Consider the following 10,986-nt stretch of genomic DNA (forward strand, 5'->3'; position numbering starts at 1 on the left):
GCCCAAAGCCTGGGAGAACATTTCAATTTGTGTCCAAAGGCAAGAAAGGCTGAGGTCCCAGTTCAAAGGCAGTCAGGCAGGAGAAATTCTCTCCTGCTCAGTCAGGGTCAGCTTTTTGTTTCATTCAGGTTCCAGCTGACTGGATGTGGTCCACCTACAAGTGGGAGGGCCGTCTGCTTTATTCAGCCTACGCGTTCGAATGTTAACCTCATCCAAAAACATCCTCACAGAAACACCCAGAATAATGTTTGCCCAAATATCTGGACACCCCATGGGCTAGTCAAGGTGACACATAAAATTAACCATCCCATCAAACAATTCATGTTTGCCATGATTATGACATTCTGAAGCACTGTCAAGCCACATCCAACCAATCTGACTACAAAATTATCAACTCTGATTTCCTCGCATTTCCAAGGAAATAAACGCTAAAGCCAGAGAGAAGCGGCAGCTTCCTTCCACTCGTCCACTGTCACATGAAATTTTAGGGCATTTCCTTGGGACAATATAGAGCTGGTCACACTGAAAAGAGCTTGGATTTATGGAGACCTGACATGGATTCAAATCCCACCCCTGATACTTGCTGGCTGTATCACTTTGGGTAAATGACAACATCTGTGAATCTTGGTTTTCTCACATGTGAAACAAGGTGACACCTCCCAAAATGTTCTGTACAAAATAAACGAGACAATGCAAAAGAGTGTCTGAAAGATGATCAACATGGCCAACACCTCCATAATACAACTTTGAAATGGGGGACAATTTCAACGTGAGATCAGAGCCCAAGGGGTATATTGCTTTAATCCCAGTATATCTGCTACATGGTAGACACTAAAGAAATATTGAATGAATAAATATATACATGAATTTCAGGCCCAACCAACTGTGAGCTTTTAAGAAGCAGATACCAAATTCTGTCTTCCTAAGTTAAACACAGTGCTGTGTTCACATAGTCAGCTTCCAAAAATGTATTAGGATGGGTTTTACAGTTTCAAATTCAAAATACAAAGAGTTTGTTCATAAGCAACTCAAGTCGAAGGGTTTGACTACTTTATAAAAATGGGAAACTATTAGATATTCATTTTTTGTGTCACTCCTCTTAGTATGTCAGAGATTAAAATCACATTTGATAGCTTTTTGTTATGTTCTCACCAACCAGCCACATTTTTAGTTCAATAATCCACCCACTACTGAAGCCATTACTTCTTACTTGGGGAAGAGAATAATTCTCTTTTACTCAAAGAGGGCACGTAGTTCTATTTTACTCCCTCCAATATCACCTATAAAATAATTTATGACTTTCTGTTTTTTTCAGTTTAATGTGACCTTTTCCTGTGATGAATAAAAATGTGCTCATCAACTAATCTCAGGGAACTTTCTGAAAATGAATGCCATGGCTTTATGCAGAGACTTCCTTATTATGTTCACAAAAGGAAAAGGTGAGTCACCAGTGGCTTATGATTTACTGACTTAACAGGACCGTGAGTCAATTGGGCCCTGACTGGAGATGCTAAGCATGCCAGGGATCCAGGTCAATCTGGGCTCCTTGGGTTGCCAGGATAGAATAGGGAGCAGGTCTACCATTATGTATCAATGGCAAATAAGCACATGGAAAGATGCTCAATATTATTAGCCATTGGGGAAATTCAAGTCAAACCACAATGAGATACCACTTTACACTCACTAGAATGGTTAATCACAATCAAAAAGTCAGATAATAGCAAGTATTGACAAACATGTGGAGAAATTGGAATGCTCATATCTTGCTGGTGTAAAATGCTACACTCATTTTGGAAATAGCCTGGCATGTCCTCAAATGGTTAAACATAGAGTTAAGATACGATCCAGCAACCCACGCCAAGATACCTACCCAAGAGAATTGAAAGCAGTCATCCATATTAACATTGGTACATGAACATTCATAGCAGCATTATTTATAACAGCCAAAAAATGGAAACAAAGGTCCATCAGCTGATGAATGGATACATAAAATGTGATAGTCACATGATGTTACAGTACACGGCAATAAAAAGAAATGAAATACTAATACATGCTACGATATGGATAAATCTTGAAAATACTACATTAAGTGAAAGAAGCCAGTCACAAAGCACTAGAGGTTATATAATCACACTTATGTAAAATGCCCAAAATAGGCAAAGCTGTAGAGAAGGAAAGGAGATTAGTAATTGCCTAGGGATGAGGGAAATGTAAGGTGGGGTAGGTGGCGACAGTTAAGGGATGTGGGGCTTCTTCCAGGAGCAATGGAAGTATTTTGAAATTGGATTTGGGAATGAATGCACAACTTCGTAAATGTACTAAAAGATATTGGACTGTATTTTCATTTTTATTTTTATTTTATTTTTTGCTTTTTAGGCCTACCCTTGCAGCATATGGAAGTTTCCAGGTTAGGGGCTGAATTGGAGCTAGAGCTGCCGGTCTACTCCACAGCCGCAGCAACACAAGATCCGAGCCACATCTGCTACCTATACCACAGCTCACAGCAATGCTGGATCATTAACCCACTGAGCAAGGCCAGGGATCGAACCTGTGTCCTCATAGGTAGTCAGGTTCATTCCCGCTGAGCCATGATGGGAACGCCTGGACTGTATACTTTAAATTAGTGAACTGTATGGTATGTGAATTATCTCTCAAAGAACTGTTAAGAAAATGTTTTAAATATATTGAAAACAGCATTCTACTCTTCCTAAATATTTTTAATGGGTATAAAATTTGATATGACTAACTTGGGTAGTTTCATCAAGTGTGTTAAAATGTAACTCTTTGAGTCCACTTACAAAGATATATGTCACATCACCATTGATAATGGCTAAAATTAGAAACATATTTTCAAAGAGTAGAAACGATTATAATGAGATCAGAGTTGTGCTTGTCAAACCTAAATGTGCTACATGGAAAGGTAGTCAACATGATTAGTCACTGAGGAAATGCAAATTGAAACCACAGTGAGATACCATTACATACCTATTAGAATAATTAAAATGAAAAAAAAAAGACAATGCTAAGTGCTGGTGATAAAGTAGAGGAACTGGAACTCTGCTGGTAGGAACACAAAATGGTGCAACTACTTTGGAAAACATATTTAAAGTTTTCCTATAAAGTTGAACACACACTTTATGTTCATACAACCTCTACATGAATGTTTATAGCAGCTTTATTCATAATTGTTTCAAACTGGAAACACAAATGTCCTTTTGCTGAGGAATGAATAAACAAACCATGGTACAACCGTGCACTGAAATACCCTTCGGTAGTAAAAGAAAAGAATATTAATACATGCAACAATAAGGACAAATCTGAATTCATTAGGCTAAGTGAAAACAGCCAGACTCAAAAGCTGTACAATTCCATTTCCATGACATCCTGGAACAGACAAAAAACCATGGGGACAAAACACAGATAAGTGGTTTCCAGGAACTGGGAGTAGGGGGAAAGGTTGACTACAAAAGGGCACAAAGGAATTTTTAACTGTTCTATAGATTGCAGTGGTAGTCACAGGCATTGGTCATGTGTTTGTCAAGTACGAATTTGTCAAAAGTGACAGAAGTATGGAGTTCCCGTCGTGGCTCAGTGGTTAACGAATCCAACTAGGAGCCATGGGGTTGCAGGTTCCATCCCTGGCCTTGCTCAGTGGGTTAAGGATCTGGTGTGGGTCTGATCAGACCCCTAGCCTGGGAACCTCCCCATGCCACGGATGTGGCCCTAGAAAAGACAAAAAAAAAAAAAAAAAAAAAAAAAAAAGTGACAGAATTGTATAAATAGGGTTACTTTACCTGTACAGAAAACTTTTCTTGATAATTTTTTTTTTTTGGTCTTTTTGCCTTTTCTACGGCTGCTCCTGCGGCATATGGAGGTTCCCAGGCTAGGGGTCGAATAGGAGCTATAGCCACCAGCCTCTACGCCAGAGCCACAGCAACTCAGGATCCAAGCCGTGTCTGTGACCTACACCACAGCTCACAGCAATGCTGGATCCTTAATCCACTGAGCGAGGTCAGGGATTGAACCTGCAACCTCGTGGTTCCTAGTCGGATTCGTTAACCACTGAGCCAGGACAGGAATTCCTCGACAAAATTAAAAAACAAACAACAAACAAACAAACAAAAAAACAGCTATATAGGAGTTACTGTTGTGGAGCAACAGGATTGGCAGCGTCTCTGGAGCACTGGGACACAGGTTTGCTCCCTGGCCTGGCACAGTGAGTTAAGGATTCTGAGTTGCCACAGTTGCAGCACAGGTGGCAATTATAGCTGGGATCTGATCCCTGGCCCAGGAACTCCTATGCTGTGGAGTGGCCAAAAAAAAAAAAAAAAAAAAAAAGAAAAAGAAAAAGAAATAAACAAACAAAAAATATGCTTAATTAATATAAGGGAACTTATGTTTGTTTACCACTTTTTGGAAAATGTTGAATATGTAATATGTAAAAACATGTAAAGATATCTATGATATAATAGCATATGAAAAAATAAAGTGATTATACTATATATTTATAGTATAAATATAAATTCTGTATTAAAAAACATATTGGGGAAGAAAAGATAGGAAAAAAAATTAACCAAGATGTCAACTATAGTCATTTGTGACTGGGATGGCTATGGATTTTTTAAAAAATGTTTTCTAGTTTTTGCTATATTTAATAAGTATGTATTGCTTTTCTATAAAGAAAATGAGATGTTAAATTTATGAAAAAGGATGTACAGGAGTCAAAACAATCCTTCCTAAATTACGTATGTGCTCAGAGTATATGTACATTGGTCTAAATAAGATATTTATAAACAAGCCATTATTGTTTGTGGCTTAAACTTACTCCTCTGCAAAATGAGAGAATTTGTTTGAAATTTTTGGTACTGCTCACCTTGAAGGCAAAATAAACAAATAGCAGCTAATTCAGCACGGGTGGAAAGAGGAATTTGCAAAAATGGAAGCATTCGTTTGCATGTCTGGACTTTAATTCACATTCTCCATCAAATGTTTTCTATGGTTTCATGTTTCCCTTTTGAGTAAAACAGGAAAGCTCTCCTATTACTAAGCAACATGTTGATATGAACCACACTCTCTCCCTCATCAAATCTATGACAACATGCTCAATAAAATAAGATCTACCAGCCCAGTTCTGTTTCCATAGCACTGGCCAGCAGAAAGCTATGTAGTGACCAGACTTATAAAGCATCCTCTTAGATCAGAGACTACACTAATACTGCCACATCCTGAAGGAAAATGTATCCTAACTCTTCCTGGCTCACCTCACAAGGGCCCAGAATGCTGATGGTTTGAGCTGAATAAGAAACAAGGACATCCTAAATATTTTTGAAAGATAATTTTCTTTGAGCCACTATATGCTTTATGACCCAATAGGGAGAGACCACCGAATTATTGTAACAAACCCTCAGGAGGTGGCAGGTCTACAAAGTCAGATAGATCTGAGGTCACTATGGCTTCCATCTAAAATTGGTAGCAACAAAATTTTTTTAAACTTCTTTGAGCCCCAGTGTTACCATATGTAGTGTGAGGGATAATAAGGCTTATCTTTAAATTATGAGGATTAAGTAGGGGGTAAATGAAAAATGTGTGATATATAAAGACACTTAATAAAACGTTGTTTCTTTTCCATGGAGGTCCAGGATATTTTTTGCAAAAACTCATAAAGAAGCTGGAAGCCTAGGCAACTGTTCTAGAGAGAACAACTACCTCCTCCCTACCCAAAGTGTGTGTGTGTGTGTGTGTGTGGTGTGTGTGTTAGGAGTAGGGGTCAGAAAGAGTCATATGCAATGGTGTGGATATATAATTAGAGGTGGAAACTGAAACCTTATAAGATCTGGGAGAGAGGCTTCTGGACTCCTATTGTAAAAATTATGAAGAAAGAGAAACAATTAGCCAACCCATCTGAAAATGTTGGCCATAGCTAATTATAGGGTCATAGTACATTCTAGTTGAAAGATATTTTCAAATTAATTGTGCCCAATTTCCATTTTTCAAGCAAAGCAACAACAAAAGACACCAAGTTTTGGAGAAAAGAAGGGGACTTCTCACGGCCATACAATGTATGGGGAGCAGAAATGGGAATAGAACACCCTCATTGCCCTTTTTCTGGGGAGGTAGGGCCCTCCTTCCTCAGAGAAACTGATAGTCTTTATCTAAAATGCCGTGTAAATAGGCATTATGCTAGATGCTGGGCAGAGCAAGATGTATAACCTCCCCTAACCCAGCCTTGGTGCAATGCCAGGAAGAAAACAGGAAGGTGGGGAGAGGGGCCATAAGCTGGAAGATGGCACAAGCACAACAGCCAGCCCGTTAGGAGCTGTAATGAAGCACATGTGCACACATTCACACAAAGATGTTTACATTACATGAGGCCTCAGCAGATTGCTATTTGTCATGTCTGCTCAGTAAAGAGTGTACAGGTCTTTGGGAAGTCACTTAAGAGGGTGAGTGATGATGCTTGATAGGAACTAAAAGAGATATGCAAGGGTGCCAACATCCTGGAAAGGTTTATCAGGCCAAGAGACCCTAGAAAGTCACTTGAGAATGATCTCCTCACTTTCATTTTTGATTATGTTCTCCTCACCAGCATGGGACTACAGTTGAGGTCAAGGTCATGTCAACGGATAAAAGATTTAGAGCTGCTAATTGCATATCCATGACTCAAAATCCTATTTCCAGCTTCCTCCCTCTTGTGAGGAAATTCTAGGTCTTCCTAAGAAAGATATCTGAGTGCTTCACATAGAATTTGAAACCAATGTCTCTGTTATACTGGGTGTCAGGTGCCCATTCCTAAAAGGATGAAACTAATAGAGGGGGCTTCAGAGATATTGGACTTGGAGCTGTATGCAGGTTCACAAGGGGACTTTAGGTTGACTCTCTTGTAGAAGAAGTTTTTGGATGTTCTCTAAGCAAAGGGGAGAATAAACAGGATATTTCATAGACTGCCAGTCTGTGGTGGTGACCCCTAAGTGCTCATCAAAACCTCTCCCTTTTTTATCAGGGTGAAACACAGTGAAACTACATTTCCCTGACTTCCTTGTGATTAGGCATGGTCACATGACTAGTTCTGACAAATGGAAGTTGAGAAGAAATTATATACCTTATGGCTGACTGTAGAAAGGCCTGAGGATCTGCCTGTGGGTGGAGCCACATGATGGAGAGTTCATGAATCAATAGATCACTGAACTGCATGAGCAAGAAACCATCTACAGTATTATATTATTAAGATTTGGAGGTTTAGCTGTTACAGTATTTAGCCAGCCCTACTTAACATATTTCTTCAGTTCTAAATGCATATATTTCCATATTTTAGTATTCCATCTTGGACTTGATAAAATACAGTCATAGAAGAAGACTAAGAGGGGCTTATCAATATGCTCACATTCACAAAGCTAGTATGATACCGATCTCTCAAGTCTCCTCAATACTTGAGCAGAAGCTACTACAGTTGACTTACAGCTCACTGTCACAGTGCATGGAGCTGTGGAATATTACTCTTAGTGTTCTGAATACTAACCATCTGGATTCTGTGACTGAGGTAGGGATCGAAGGTTGAACGCCAGCTAGATCTGGGAGTAGAGGGAAGGCTGGTAAACCTGGTAAACCACTAAGAGCCCTACTGCATCCAGGAGGCTTCTTTTTGCAGAACTGAGCTCAATTTCAAGTCCTGTCAGATACAGAAAAGAGAAGCCTCAGCCTGCAGTGTTAGTGCGTGTTCCTGTCAAACTGCCTTTGGATATTAGATCTGCCATCTGTACCATGGTGTCCGGTTGCCAGGGTTACAATGCTCTCCTTGAACAGAAAGTCAAACAGTTTCGTAAAGCCCACAGGTAAATGTTGTTGTGGGCAGAACATGCTTCCTTTCTGGTACATAAAGGGAAAAGTGTGCTGTAGGGAAAGCAAATACTTTAGATTCCTCCTTTGAGGCCAAGCTGGTAAAGATGATCAGGGTGGAAACTTCAGAGGTGAGCTATATATAAGAAGGCATCTTGATAATGCAACAGAAAATCCACAGCTGGACACTGGATATGTCGAAAAACTGAACATAAGATCCCATGTCTTTGAGGGGAAGTGGTCCCACGTGAATCACCCCACACTCTCCACTCACAGCTAGCCCCTTTCCTCTCTCTACTTTTAGAGCGAATTAAGTCTATATGGCTGAGGAACAAGAAACTCTACAAAAGTAATGATGGAGCTTGGGAAGAAGTACATTTCCCAGATCCTATGTGTGACTTAAATGACAGTTTGATCTTCTGCCTTTTCAGGACTCAGACAGGACTCAGGGTGGTACTTTGAAGGGGACAGGGATATTCTCTGGCCAGGATAATTCAGTTTTTCAGCCCAAGCTTGAAGAGATAGAGCACCCTGCTGGGAGGCTAGATGAGTAACAGACTATTTAAAGACTTGCTGCTCTCTATTCTTATAACTTTTTTTTTTTTTTTGTCTTTTCGCCTTTTCTAGGGCTGCTCCCATGGCATATGGAGGTTCCCAGGCTAGGGGTCGAATCAGAGCTGTAGCTACCAGCCTACACCAGAGCCACAGCAATGAGGGATCCGGGCCGAGTCTGCAACCTACACCACAGCTCACGACAATGCTGGATTCTTAATCCACTGAGCAAGGCCAGGGATCGAACCCGCAACCTCATGGTTCCTAGTTGGATTCATTAACCACTGTGCCACCACGGGAGCTCCTATTCTTATAACTTTTGATGCTTCTAATAATTTTGCTACTACTTCTGTTTCTAATACTCCTAGTATTTATGACCACTAGTTCTTCTAAAATAATTTCCAGTGAAAGTATTATAAATGTAATATATGCAAGTAGTAAGAGTGGTAACTGAACAAAAACACATAAAATGAAGTTTCTTTCCACTTACTTTGGATACCCAAGAACTCAGCAGTAATCAATCTAAAACATTCCTTGGGTTACTTTAAAAATATTCTGTTCATATAAAGACATATAAATACATTGTGACAGATGTGGGATTTAATATATACTGTGTCTCAACAGTATATATTTTTATTACTTAACACTGTGTCTCAACAGTATATATTTTTATTACTTAACACTGTGTCTTGGATATATTTCCTGGTTAGCACCTGTAGAGCTATATATATGTGACAAAATGTGGCAACATGGTTCAGTAGAAAGGGCATGGGCTATAATTAAGGATATGTGAAAGGATTTGACTGAAATATGACAATAATTCATTCTTTTTGTTTTGTTTTGCTTTGTTTTGTTACTTATCTTCATTTACACATGTTGCTTTCCAACTCACCCTCTGCTCATGGAGCAGGGGCCCTGCCATGGTCTCTACACCTAGCAGCTTCAGGCTTTACAAAGCAAAATTCTTGCAACAACTCAAATGTCATTAAAAGGAAAAATCATAGAAAAATATATAGCAAAGCATCCATGTTCTGTTTGATGTTAAATTTTATTTTATTTTTTGTCTTTTTAAGGCTGCACCCATGGCATATGGAAGTTCCCAGGCTAGGGGTCAAATGGGAGCTGCAACTGCTGGCCTATGCCACAGCCACAGCAACATGGGACCCAAGCCGAGTCTTCGATCTACACCACTGCTCATGGCAATGCCAGATCCTTAACCCACTGAGCAAGGTCAATGATCAAACCTGCGTTCTCATAGATACTAGTCGGGTTCATTACCACTGAGCCACGATGGAAACTCCTGTTTGATGTTAAACTTTAAAAATGTTACACAAAAGAGTTCTTGAACCAAATTTGGGACAGTTTTTCTTCCTCGTGCTCTATATTTGTAATTAATTCTTTTCTATAACAGCTGTTCAAGTTTCATGTCTCAAAAAATTCTTTCTTACCACTCTAAGGATATGTATTGAACATACTTTAAATTCTTACTCCATGAGGTTTTTTTCCAAGTGGCCCTTTAATTTGGCCTCCTTTAGTATCATTCATTCAGTCTGCTTTTCTTTTTATTTTATTAAATTTTTTTTTCTTTTTTAGGGCTGCACCTGAAGCATATTGAAGTTCCCAGGGTAAAAGTCAAATCAGAGCTGTAGCTGCCAGCCTACACCATGGCAACTCAGGATCTGAGCCACATCTATGACCCATGCCACAGCGTGCAGCAATGCCGGATCCTTAACCTGCTGGGTGAGGCCAGGGATCAAACCCGCATCCTCATGGATACTAGTTGGGTTCTTAACCCACTGAGCCATAACAGGAACCCCAGAGTGCTTTTCTTAAAGAGTGCTTACATTCCTTAGACGTTGGGTTATTTTGTTTTATGAATGAACTTGGCTTGACCCAGGAAGAATATAATAAGTCCAAACCTTAACTTGAGCAACACTTAAACAACTTTATTAGCTGAGTGAAGACATGCAGTGGGAACATTTCAGGATGGAGAGGAAAGGAGTAGGTGTTGCCGTTTGGGTTTGACTAACCCTTGCTAGTGTCTTTCCCAACTTTCTCAGGTGCCCATTACCCTCATGGTACCTCTGCCTAGGAGCTTTCACTCCCTTTTGCAAGAGGCTCAACCACTGGGTCCAGGATGAAGGAACTGTGACATGGGGATGCTTAGAGGCTTGCCAATTTGCTAGCCTCCATTACTACTGGATCCTCCACACCTGGCCAGTGTAGCATTAGGGTGATCTTTGTCATGTGTAAATGAGATCATTAACTCCCTGGCTTGAAATCTTAGCACAGGCTACTGTGATACTGGATGAAAAGCCCAAGCCACAAGGCCCTGCATGATATGACTCCTATCCATCTCCCTGCCTTGTCTCTGTCCATCCAATCTCTAGGAATCCCTATCCATAAAACCTTTCTGGAAGCCAGAAGACAAGAGAACATACTAAGATAATCCACAGAAGTCAGAATTCTGGTGAAAAGAGAAAAATGGCAGGGATGAAGAGTGGCTCTGAAGGGGAATGAAAGGGATACTGCAAGTTCAGAGACACGGGCCTATGGAGCTAGTGGTTACCTAAGTTGGTAATTTAGGACTTTCTTGAGGAG

The sequence above is a fragment of the Sus scrofa genome, chromosome 13, assembly GCF_000003025.6.
Source record: "Sus scrofa isolate TJ Tabasco breed Duroc chromosome 13, Sscrofa11.1, whole genome shotgun sequence".
Taxonomy (NCBI): domain Eukaryota; kingdom Metazoa; phylum Chordata; class Mammalia; order Artiodactyla; family Suidae; genus Sus; species Sus scrofa.